At 45.2% G+C, this 12,427-nt stretch overlaps 1 protein-coding gene and 1 non-coding gene across 5 annotated transcripts in view; one reads left to right on the forward strand and one right to left on the reverse strand.

Annotated features, from left to right (window-relative positions):
• The window catches only part of UFC1 (ubiquitin-fold modifier conjugating enzyme 1), a 27,888-nt gene that overhangs the window by 12,016 nt on the left and 3,445 nt on the right, over positions 1-12,427 (reverse strand). The gene's annotated exons all lie outside the window — the stretch shown is intronic.
• LOC129022019 (small nucleolar RNA ACA64) lies at positions 5,712-5,836 on the forward strand. Its single transcript, XR_008496194.1, has one exon. It is a non-coding gene; the product is annotated as a small nucleolar RNA ACA64 (small nucleolar RNA).

Below are 12,427 nucleotides of genomic sequence, written 5' to 3' on the forward strand. Positions count from 1 at the left end.
GGTTATAACCCTGGGGTGGGTTCTCTCATTATCCTCATTTACACGTGAAGAAATTGAAGCACAAGTTGAATGAAAGAAAGCCCTATCACACAGCAATTAAATGGTAGACCTGGAATTCAATCCAAGCACAGCCTGGCTCTAGAAGTCACACACTTAACCAATTGATATACCTTTCTACCATCTCTAGGCCAATATAAAATTAGCAGCAGGGATCTGAGGGATTAGGAGCAGTAGCAGGGGGCTATTGATGGCCCTAAATGGCAGACAGTGATCAATAATGAACCTGTTTCTGAAAACACAAGGAGAGCCTCGTGGTTCTGCATTAAGCACAGTAGAACTGCAGGGACTCTAAACCACCCCCTCCCTTGAATGGGCTGCGGTATGCGCAGCACCTTCTGTGGTATTGGTATCACCCTTAGGGATTTTGGAACTACAGACTTTGCGTTTAACCATTAATGGGACTTCATCTCTACCTCCCCTTTGGGTAGGAGAAACTAATATGGTGACAATTACCATAAAATAAGAAATCCCTATTCTGGAGATAAACAAAGTACTGTCTGAGTAACTATGCCTGAGAGAATCAGATATGGCTGATGGCCTTTGAACTGGAACTCTTAGGATAAATACATTAAACATGCAGGCAAGGAGAGAGCAGGGAAAGCACAAATATGATAAAATGAGAACAAACTTTTACATATATTTGGTTTTAAAATATTTACTTCTGAATAGATAATACATGCACCTGCCCCAAATTTAAAAAGGACAAAAGAATATACAGTGAAACCTATGTTTCAGAGTTTTGCTCTTGTCACCCAGGATGGAGTGCAGTGGTGCAATCTTAGTTCACTGAAACCTCTGCCTCCTGGGCTCAAGTGATCCTTTCACCTCGGCCTCCCGAGTAGCTGGGACTACAGCAGGCACATGCCACCATGCTCAGCTAATTTTTGTATATATATATATATTTTTTTTTTGGAGACAGAGTCTCAGTCTGTGGCCCAGGCTGGAGTGCAGTGGCGCGATCTCGGCTCACTGCAAGCTCCGCCTCCCAGGTTCACGCCATTCTCCTGCCTCAGCCTCCCGAGTAGCTGGGACTACAGGCGCCCGCCACCACGCCCAACTAATTTTTTGTATTTTTAGTAGAGACGGGGTTTCACTGTGTTCGCCAGGATGGTCTCGATCTCCTGACCTCATACCTGCCTCGGCCTCCCAAAGTGCTGGGATTACAGGCGTGAGCCACCACGCCTGGCCTAATTTTTGTATATTTTTGTAGAGATGGAGTTTCATGCCATGTTGCCCAGGCTGGTCTCGAACTCCTGAGCTCAAGCAATCTGCCCACCTCAGCCTCCCAAAGTGCTGAGATTATAGGCATGAGCCACTGCACCTGGCCTACTATCTTTTCAGATGTTTAGTATCCATCCGTATTTCCTGTTCTGTACAATATTTCATTATTATTCATTTATTTTAGAGATGGAATCTCCTTATGTTGCCCAGGCTGGTCTCGAACTCCTTGGCACAAAGGGACCCAGCCTCTCAAGCAGCTACATACAAGTGCATGCTACACCCAGCTCTGTTCTGTAAAGTCTTACCTCCTTTCCCCCTTTTAAATTATTATTCAAAATTTCTTTTCTTTTCTTTTTCTTTTTCGAGACAGAGTCTTGCACTGTTGCCCAGGCTGGAGTGCAGTGGCGCGATCTCGGCTCACAGCAAGCTCCACCTCCTGGGTTCACGCCATTCTCCTGCCTCAGCCTCCTGAGTAGCTGGGACTACAGGCGCCCACCACCATGCCCGGCTAATTTTTTGTACTTTTAGTAGTGACAGGGTTTCACCATGTTAACCAGGATAGTCTTGATCTCCTGACCTTGTGATCCGCCCGCCTCCACCTCCCAAAGTGCTGGGATTACAGGCGTGAGTCGCTGCGTCCAGCCTATTATTCATTTTTCTTACTGATTTGCTTTTTTTTTTTTTTTTTTTTTTGAGACGGAGTTTCACTCGTTGCCCAGGCTGGAGTGCAATGGCGCGATCTCAGCTCACCGCAACCTCCGCCTCCCGGGTTCAAGCGATTCTCCTGCCTCAACCTACTGAGTAGCTGGGATTACAGGCATGCACCACCACGCCCAGTTAATTTTGTATTTTTAGCAGTGACAGGGTTTCTCCATGTTGGTCAGGCTGGTCTCGAATTCCCAACCTCAGGTGATCCACCCGCCTTGGCCTCCAAAGTGCTGGGATTTGGGCGTGTTACAGGCGTAAGCCACCATGCCATGTTTTTTTCTTTTTCTTTTTTTTGAGATGGAGTCTCGCTCTGTTGCCCAGGCTGGAGTACAGTGGCACAATCTCAGCTTACTGCAACCTCCACCTCCCGGGTTCAAGCGATTCTCCTGCCTCAGCCTCCTGAGTAGCTGGGACTACAGGTGCCTGCCACCACACCCAGCTAATTTTTGTATTTTCAGTAGAGACAGGGTTTCACTATGTTGGCCAGGATGGTCTCCATCTCTTGACCTCGTGATCCACCTGCCTCGGCCTCCCAAAGTGCTGGGATCACAGGTGTGAGCCACCATGCCCAGCCTTTTTTTTTTTTAGACAGATTCTTGCTCTGTCGCCCAGGCTGGAGTGCAGTGGTGCGATCTCAGCTCACTGCAACCTCCATCTCCCGGGTTCAAGCGATTCTCCTGCCTCAGCCTCCCGAGTAGTTGGGATTACAGGTGCCCACACCACGTCCGGCTACTTTTTGTATTTTTAATGTAGACAGGTTTCTCCATGTTGGCCAGGCTGGTTTTAAATTCCTGACTTCAGGTGATCCTCTCACCTCAGCCTCCCAAAGTACTGGGATTACAGGCATGAGCCATTGTGCCTGACCTGATTTGTATTTTTTTTAAATATTAATATTAAAAAGATTAGCCATTTGTGATGAGTTGTAAATATTTTTCCCAGTTTGTTATTTGTCTTTTCTTTTGTTCATAGTATTTTAAACAATGTGAAAAATTTTCACATATGAGGTTATCAGTATTTTGCTTGTAGCTTCTGGTGGTGGTGTCACCATAACAATCTCGATTATTTTTTAAAAATTTTCCTCAGGCCTGGTGCGGTGGCTTATGCCTGTAATCCCAGCACATTGGGAGGCCAAGGCAGACAGATCACTTGAGGTCTGGAGTTCGAGACCAGCCTGGCCAACATGGTAAAACCCCGTCTCTACTGAAAATACAAAAATTAGCCGGGTGTGGTGGCAGGTGCCAGTAGTCCCAGCTACTCGGGAGGCTGAGGCAGGAGAATCATTTGAATCTGGGAGGCAGAGGTTGCAGTGAGCTGAGATTGTGCCACTGTACTCCAGCGTGGGTGACACAGTGAGACTCAGTCTAGAAAAAAAAAAAATTCTGTGTTTTTACCCCCAAAAATTACAATGGCTTTATTATTTGTTTTAGCTTATTTGAACAATAGAGAAAAATAAAATTAACCCAAAAATACCACCCCAAGAGATTTTAAAAAGCCACTATCATTTTAGGTATATATTCTTCCAGATATCTGTATGTATACATTTCCAATCTTCTAAATCCTTTCAGTTTAATTTACTGTTCTAGGTTCTTGAGATGGATGCAGAACTCACAAATTCTCAGCTTTTCTTTCATCCTAAAATTTTTTTTTATTTATTTACTTACTTATTTTAAAAGAGACAGGGGTCTCCCTATGTGGGCCAGGCTGGTCTCAAACTCCTGGCCTCAAGCAATCCTTCTTCCTTGGCCTTCCAAAGCACTGAGATTACAAGTGTAAGCTACCACATCTAGGCTCTTTTTTCTTATGTGCTCTTAAGACTATATATTTTCCTCTGAGCACATTTTTTTCTTTTTTCTTTTTTTTTTTTTTGAGACAGAGTCGCACTCTGTCACCCAAGCTGGAGTGCAGTGGCGTGACCTTCGCTCACTGCAACCTCTGCCTCCTGGGTTCAAGCGATTCTCCTGCCCCAGCCTCCCGAGCAGCTGGGATTACAGGCACGCGCCAACATACCTGGCTAATTTTTGTATTTTTAGCAGAGACAGGGTTTCACCATGTTGGTCAGGCTGATCTCAAACTCCTGACCTTGTGATCTGCCCACCTTGGCCTCCCAAAGTGCTGGGATTAACAGGCATGAGCCACCGCGCCCAGCCCTTTTTTCTTTCTTTCTTTCTTTTTTTTTTAAGACAGAATCTCGCTCTGTCACCCAGGCTAGAGTGCAGTGGAGCAAGCTCGGCTCACTGAAACTTCCACCTCCCAGGTTCAAGCGACTATCTCGCCTCAGCCTCCCGAGTAGCTGGGACTACAGGTGCCCACCACCACTCCCGGCTAAGTTTTTGTATTTTTAGTAGAGACAGGGTTTCACCATTTGGGCAGGCTAGTCTCCAACTCCTGACCTCAAGCAATCCACCTGCCTCAGTCTCCCAAAGTGCTGGGATTAAAGGTTTGAGCCATGGTGCCCGGCCTGCTTTGTGACATTTTAAATTATCACTCAGGTCAAAATATTTTCTAACTCCAATTGTGATTTATTTTGTGGGTCATTTAAAAATGTATTCAGCACACTACAGTCTTAAACTCCTGGAATCAAGGGATCCTCTGGCCTCCAAGTAGCTGGGACTGCAGGCATATGTCATTGTGCCTGGCTGTATTTAACTTGTAAACATAGGGACTTCCCAGTTACCTTTTTGTTACTGATTCTAGCCTCACTGTAATGTAGGCAAGAAACATACTTTGTATCATTTGAAGCCTTTGAAATTTGTTGAAACTTGCTTTATAGAACAATCTGGTCAGTTTCTTAAATGTTCCAAATGTGCTTGAAAATAATTTGTAATTTGAAGTCGTTGGGTATAGTGGACTCTATACGCTTGTTGAATCAAATTTGCTGCTCGTGTTATTTAAATTTTCTATATCCTTGCTGATTTTTTCTTATTCTTTCTCTGTCTTTTTTTTTTTTTTTTTTTTTTTAGAGAAAGAGATGGTCTCATTTTGTCTCTCAGGTTGAAGTACAGTGGTGCCATCATAGTTCACTGCAGCCTCAACCTCCTGGGGTCATGTAATTGTCCCACCTCAGCCTCCTGGGTAGCTGGGACTACAGGCATGCACCGCCACGCTCAGCATTTTTTTTTTTTTTTTTTTTTTTGAGATGGAGTCTTGCTCTTGTCACCCATGCTAGAGAGCAGTGGCGTGATCTTGGCTTACTGCAACCTCCGCCTCTTGGGTTTAAGCTATTCTCCTGCCTCAGCCTCCTGAGTAGCTGGGATTACAGGTGCCTGCCACCACGCCCAGCTAATTTTTGTACTTTTAGTAGAGACGGGGTTTCACCATGTTGGCCAGGCTGGTCTCGAACTCCTGAACTCAGGTGATCTGCCAGCCCCGGCCTCCCAAAGTGTTGGGAATTACAGGCGTGAGCCACCGCGCCCGGCCCTAATTTTTTTTTTTTTTTTTTTTTTTTTTTGTAGAAATGGGGGTTTCCCTATGCTGCCCAGGCTGGTCTTGAACTCCAGTCTCATGCAATCCTCCCATCTCAGCCTCCCAAAGTGCTGAGATTACAGGCATCAGCTACTGCACCTGGCCCTTACTGACTTTTTCTATCAGTTCTGAAAGAAGTATACTCTATTAATTGAGAGAGGTGTGCTAAATCTCCTACAATGATTGTGAACTTGTAGCTCGGTGCTGTATATTATTTGAGGTTTTGTTAAGTACATACAAATTTAGAAATGTTTTCTGGCGTTGGTTGAAAATCACCCCCGGTTTTGGCCGTGGTTGCGGGTGAGATTTGGCGCCCAGAGCCTCCGCGGGCCTCAGCTCACCGCACTGCCCCATGTGTGGCAGTGAAACCCAGGCCCCGACAGGCGCCGCGGCCTCCCCCAGGGTGCGGCCGCTCGCGTGGTCTGACCCCTGACTCCAGACCCCGGCTGCAGACCCCAACCCTATTTTTCTCACCACAGGACACTGGTCCTCCCACGCCTGAGACCGACGTTGCCAGGACCGCAGGGTCAGGGGGACTCGGCTGTCCCCCGTCTTTCAAAAAAAGCTGTTTGTCTAATATAAATAAACAAATAAATAAATAAATAATTTAACTTCCTGGTGAATTAAACTTATTGGTATAAAATGTCCTTATTTCTAGTAATGCTTTTTGCCTTCAAGTCAACTGTGTCTGATTTTAATATAAGCTTCTTTTGGTTTATGTTGCATAGCTTATCTTTTCCTATACTTTTACTTTCAACCTTTTGATAACCTTATTATTGTTTATTTATTTATTTATTTAATTTATTTATTTTTGAGACAGAGTCTTGCTCTGTTGCCCAGGCTGGAGTGCAGTTGCGCGATCTCGGCTCACTGCAAGCTCTGCCTCCTGGGTTCATACCATTCTCCTGCCTCAGCCTCCTGAGTAGCTGGGACTACAGGCACTCGCCACCACACCCCGCTAATTTTTGTGTTTTTAGTAGAGATGGGGTTTCACCTTGTTAGCCAGGATGGTCTCGATCTCCTGACCTCGTGATCTGCCTGCCTCGGCCTCCCAAAGTGCTGGGGTTACAGGCGTTAGCCACCACGCCCAGCCTATTGTTATTTATTAAAAAAAAAATTTTTTTTTGAGACGGAGTCTCCCTCTATCACCCAGGCTGTAGTGCGGTGGCACAATCTCAGCTCACTGCAACCTCCGCCTCCCGAGTTCAAACGATTCTCCTGCCTCAGCCTCCTGAGTAGCTAGGATTACAGGCACGTGCCACCACACCCGGCTAATTCTTGTATTTTTAGTAGAGACGGGGTTTCACAATGTTGGTCAGGCTGGTCTCGAACTCCTGACCTTGTGATCCACCCGCCTTGGCCTCCCAAAGGCTGGGATTACAGGCGTGAGCCACCACACCTGGCCACATTATTATTATTATTTTTTAAAAGGAGTAATTTATGAACAGTGAGATGAAAAAGCAGTGATCACCAGAAGCCTGCAATGTTTCATCAGGATATGATTCAGTCCCAGTTGTCAGCTCTTCTTCCAGGTCTTTTGCAGGTATCCTTTCTCAGCCTAGGACATTCCTCCCCATTCTCCACAAAACGGATGTCTCCTTCATGTCTTCGTCTTCTTCTTCTTTCTTCTTCCTTCTCCTCCTCCTCCTCTTCTTCTTTTTTTAAAGACAGACATGGTCTTGCTCTGTTACTCAGACTGGAGGGCAGTGCAGTAGTGTAATCACGGCTCTTTACAGCCTTGAACTCCTGGGCTCAAACAATCCTCCTACCTCAGCCTGCCGAGTAGCTGGGGCTACAGGCACATGACATCACACTCAGCTAATTTTTAATTTTTAATTTTTTTTTTGAGACAGTCTCCCTCTGTCGCCCAGGCTGGAGTGCAGTGGCACGATCTCTGCTCACTGCAACCTCCGCCTCCCAGGTTCAAGCAATTCTCCTGCCTTAGCCTCCGGAGTAGCTAGGATTACAGGCGTGCGCCACCATGCCTGGCTAATTTTTGTATTTTTAGTAGAGATGGAGTTTCACCATGTTGGTCAGGCTGGTCTTGAACACCTGACCTCGTAATCCACAAGCCTCGGCCTCCCAAAGTGCTGGGATTACAGGCATGAGCCACCACGTGAGCCCAGCCAATTTTTAATTATTTTTGTAGAGACAGGGGTCTCACCATCTTGCCTAGGCTGGTATCAAATTTGCCTCAGCCTCCCAATATGCTGGTATTACAGGTGTGAGCCATTGCACCAGGCCCTTCCTTCATGTCTTTTGGCTTCTATTATATGTTACCTCCTCAAAGGGAGGCTTTCCCTGGTTTTTGACATAGCATTCAGTTATTTTCCTTCATAGCACCTATTTCAATTTAGAATTATGTATTTGTTATTTTATTCCTTAATATCTGTCTACTCATGTAAATGGTAAGCTCCATGAAGACATGCACCCTCTGCTTTGTTCTCCACTGTGTATCCTATCCTACATGTCTATCACAATACCTAACATTAGTAAATGCTTAATATATATCTATTAAATAAATGACTGATGGCTGGGCACAGTGGCTCAAGCTTGTAATCCCAGCACTTTGGGAAGCCGAGGCGGGACGATCACGAGGTCAGGAGATTGAGATCATCCTGGCTAACACGGTGAAACCCCATCTCTACTAAAAATACAAAAAAATTAGCCGGGCGTGGTGGTGGGCACCTGTAGTCCCAGCTACTCGGGAGGCTGAGGCAGGAGAATGGCGTGAACCCAGGAGGTGGAGCTTGCAGTGAGCCGAGATTGCGCCACTGCACTCCAGCCTGGGCGACACAGTGAGACTCTGTCTTGGAAAAAAAATAATAAAAAAATAAAATAAAATAAAATAAAAATAAATGACTGAATGAGTTTCCTTTCTTGTCAGTGTTACTAGATTAACAGATCAGGAGAAGATCATAGATGCGGTGTATCTTTTTTTTTTTTTTCTGGAGACAGTGTCTCACTCTGTCGCCCAGGCTGGAGTGCAAGTGTCATGATCTCGGCTCACTGCAACTTCTGCCTCCCGGGTTCAAGTGATTCTCCCACCTCAGCCTCTGGAGTAGCTGGGATTACAGGCGCCTGCCACCACGCCCAGCTAATTTTTGTGTTTTTAGTAGAGACAGGGTTTCACCACGTTGGCCAGGCTGGTCTCGAACTCCTGACCTCAAGAGATCCACCTGCCTTGGCCTCCCAAAGTGCTGCAATTATAGGCATGAACCACCACGCCCAGCCTGTTATGTTATTTGAAAAAGAATGGTCTGGAATATAAGAGCATTTTTACTTAATTGAACAACCACCCAAAGAAAAATTGGTTAATTCTCTAATTAACTGGTGGGATTGGTGAGACAGGGTTGTTTTATGTTACGGTCTTTGGAATAACCAATGACTTGGAAAAAGTCATCCCCATGGGGGCAGCAGAGAGTCATTGATAAAGAGCCTGCTGAATTTCTGAAACCTGGTGAAACTTGTTATATATAATACAATAATAAATATTAGGTAACATTTATCGAGCACTAGGCCCTGTGCAACACTTTCTATACATCATTTAATATAATCATTAAAACAATGATCTGTAAGGTGGATGTTATATTTCTTTCACAGATAAAAAAACAAGTTTAGAGAAGTTAAGGAACTTGCCTGTCATATTAGTGAGGGTCAGAGCTGGGGAATGAAGAAAAGGGAACAGGTTGAGGCGACTTGAACAGCAGATCATTAGGATTCAGCAACTGATTGTGGTCCCTACTCCTTTTTTCTTTTTCTTTTTCTTTTTTTTGAGGCAGCAGGGTCTGGCTCTGTCACCCAGGCTGGAGTGCAGTGGTGCGATCTTGGCTCACTGCAACCTCGCTTTCCAGGCTCAAGTGATCCTTCCACCTCAGCCTCCTGAGTAGCTGGAACTACAAGCACATGCTACCATGCCTAATTTTTGTATTTTTTTCTGTAGAGACAGGGTTTGGCCACGTTACCTAGGATGGTCTTGAACTCCTGGACTCAAGCAATCCACCCGCCTCAGCCTCTTAAAGTGCTGAGACAGCAGGCATGAGCCACCATGCGTGGCCGAGGTCCCTACTCTTTTATTCAGGAGCCATAGAAGCCAGAATTCTAGTTAAGGACTTAGAGCTAGGTTCCAAGCTGAACTGAAATTAGGAGGAGCCAGTAGTATAATGCCTGGATGAAAATGAGTAACTGGGGCAGCTTAGAGTTAATAGGAAACCAAGAATAGAGCAGATCATCAGGTCAGCAAGGCCCTGCAGGGTAAAGCAGAAGAGTAAAGCCCTGGTAGGGACACAGGGATCCGAGTGGCCCTGGAAGAGTCAAGAGGATACTTGTGACAAGGGGCTAGTGCTAGCAAGATATAGACTTCTTAAGGGAATATCTGGTTTGAAAAGATTAATCTGGCAGACCTGGGAAGGAACATGGACTAGGACAAGCAGCCTTAATAGAGTATTCACATCAAGAAAGAGAACAGATCTGCTTTACTCTAAACTGGTACTACCACTGACTTGTAAAAAAATATTTAGTAGGGACATGTGGCTATGATGTATTGACCCAGAGAGAAAAAACAGAACCAATAAATGGAAGTTACAAAGAGATTTATCTAAGGATAGTAAAAAGGCCTTTCTAATTACTGTGAATTACAGGGAGTTGAAAACTACAGTTAAGGACACAGTGGAAATGTGAGCCTGTGGAGAGATAGCTGAAGGGTTCCAGGTTACAGATTCCAGTGAAGGAAGAGGTAACTGTGGGAGTAGTGTTTTGATAAGTAGAAAAGGATGGTCATCAGGATAGAGCTGAAGGGGCCAGTCTTTGAAAGCTGGAGGGATGTTTTCTCAGCCGAGGAAGGGATAGGAACTAATGTAAAGGAAGAGAGTTCTACACAGGGTTCTCAATCTTCTCAGAGGAAGTTCCCCCAAGTTTTTAGTTGAATCAAGGGGAGGGTGGTTCATAAGGCAAGAGATGAAGTTTTTGTTTTAACTGTACAGATGATGTATAGTTTAAGCTAAGGAGGAACAGCAGTCTAGCTATAGCTAACAAAAAACTCTAAATTGTTTGAAATATTTTTTTCTCAGTGATGGACATGAGGGTGCCCATCTCTACACAGGAGGTCCCTTTGGCTTAGCTCAGGAAATCTGCACAGCTCTCTTTGTTGGCATTATGATCTTAGGACTTCATGTTGAAAGAGTGAACTTCCAGGGCTCCCCAAGCAGAAAATATCCCTCCAAATAAACTGACTAGTTTAGGAACAGCTGGCCAGGCAACTGTCCCAATGTTTGGAATTTGGAAAATTTGGTCATTGAAGTCTGGCCCCAGGGAAAAGAACTGAGTTCTGTGAGTCCTGCAGGGGAAGAGAGATTACTTCAGAAGGCCTAATGAAGGCAAATCTCAGCCCTTCCTTCACCTTTCCATTCTTTTTTTTGGAGACAGAGTTCAATTCTGTTGCCCAGGCTGGAGTACAGTGGCGTGATCTCGGCTTACTGCAACCTCCACCTCTCAGGTTCAAGCAATTCTCCTGCCTCAGCCTCCCGAGTAGCTGGGATTACAAGTGCATGCCACCACACCCAGCTAATTTGTGTATTTTTTAGTAGATGTTGGCCAGGCTGGTCTCGAACTCCTGACCTCAAGTGATCCTCCTGCCTCGGCCTCCCAAAGTGCTGGGATTACAGGCAAAAGCCACCGTGCCTGGCTAAGCTTTCCATTCTCAGTGAAGAAAGTGATCTGTTCTTTTCCCCATTGGCTGCAATGAGCAGACTGGACATCATACTATAACTAGAAAAGGCAATCCTCAGCTTTCTCTAATCCTCTGAATGGAATTGGGTTAGGTTTGGAGAGGAGAGGTGGGTTCATGCAAAGGAATTACCATCATGGTGCCAAGACTACTAGGTGTCAAACCACTTCAGAATATGGATACGGAGGGAGAATATTATTCTCCTTTAAGAAGTAGTGCCTGTGTCTGCCTTTTTTGCGGGCTTATGTGGATTACATCTGCATTCCACACATCACAGCTACCTCTGTCCTGATGGCTATTCCTCTAGGAAAAGCTAAGGAGCAATCTGCGAAGACAATGAATACATAAGGGAGACTGTTTACAAAAGAAAAGTGTTCCAGTGGGTATAGAGGAAAAAATGGTCAGAGGTGAGGTAGAAATTTTTTACTTTTCCCAATTAATGAACACCTTTTCCCTTCAACCTTCTACAGGCCGTTTATTCTTGCTCCTGTAGGAAGGGGTGGCAAGGTATCAGCTTTCTCTTTGCTACCCACTGCTACTTTTAGACCACTGTGCTTCCATCCTCTTGCAAAAATTCTTCTCCCTTTGAAGCTTATGCCATCTGGCTTTACTGCCCTTTAGCACCTTTTTTTTTCTTTTTCTTTTTGGAGTGCAGTGGCATAATCATAGCTCACTGCAGCCTCAAACTCCTGGGCTCAAGTGATCCTCCAAACCCAGCCTTCAGCACCTATTAACCTCTTTTTGTGCCAACCCTTACTATCATCCTGGGAGGTTTCAGAAAAACCTATGAAAAATACAGTTAGTTCCTGACCTCCAACTCCAACGAATACTCCCACTTTCAATTCCTTAATTTTACCATTTCTAGAAAAACAGGTTTTTGTTGATGGCAGCTTCAGGGCCATAGTAAGGACTGGGAGAGGGTAGCATTCTTCTTCTTCTTTTTTTTTTTTTTGAAACAGGGTCTCGCTATGTCACTCAGGTTGGAGTGCAATGGTGCCATCAGGGCTCACTGCAACCTCAAACTCCTCAGTCTCAGGTGATCCTCCCACCTCAGCCTCCCAAATAGCTGGGACTACAGGCAAGTGCATACCTAGCTAATTAAAACAAAAAAATTTGTAGAGATGGGGTCTCTCACTATGTTGCCCAGGCTGATCTTGAACTCCTGGCCAAAGTATTGGGATTACAGGTGTGAGCCACCACACACAGCCAGGGTAGCATTATTGAGTGTAGTAAGATTGATGGTGCCAGCAC

The sequence above is a fragment of the Pongo pygmaeus genome, chromosome 1 (genome assembly GCF_028885625.2).
Source record: "Pongo pygmaeus isolate AG05252 chromosome 1, NHGRI_mPonPyg2-v2.0_pri, whole genome shotgun sequence".
Lineage (NCBI taxonomy): Eukaryota > Metazoa > Chordata > Mammalia > Primates > Hominidae > Pongo > Pongo pygmaeus.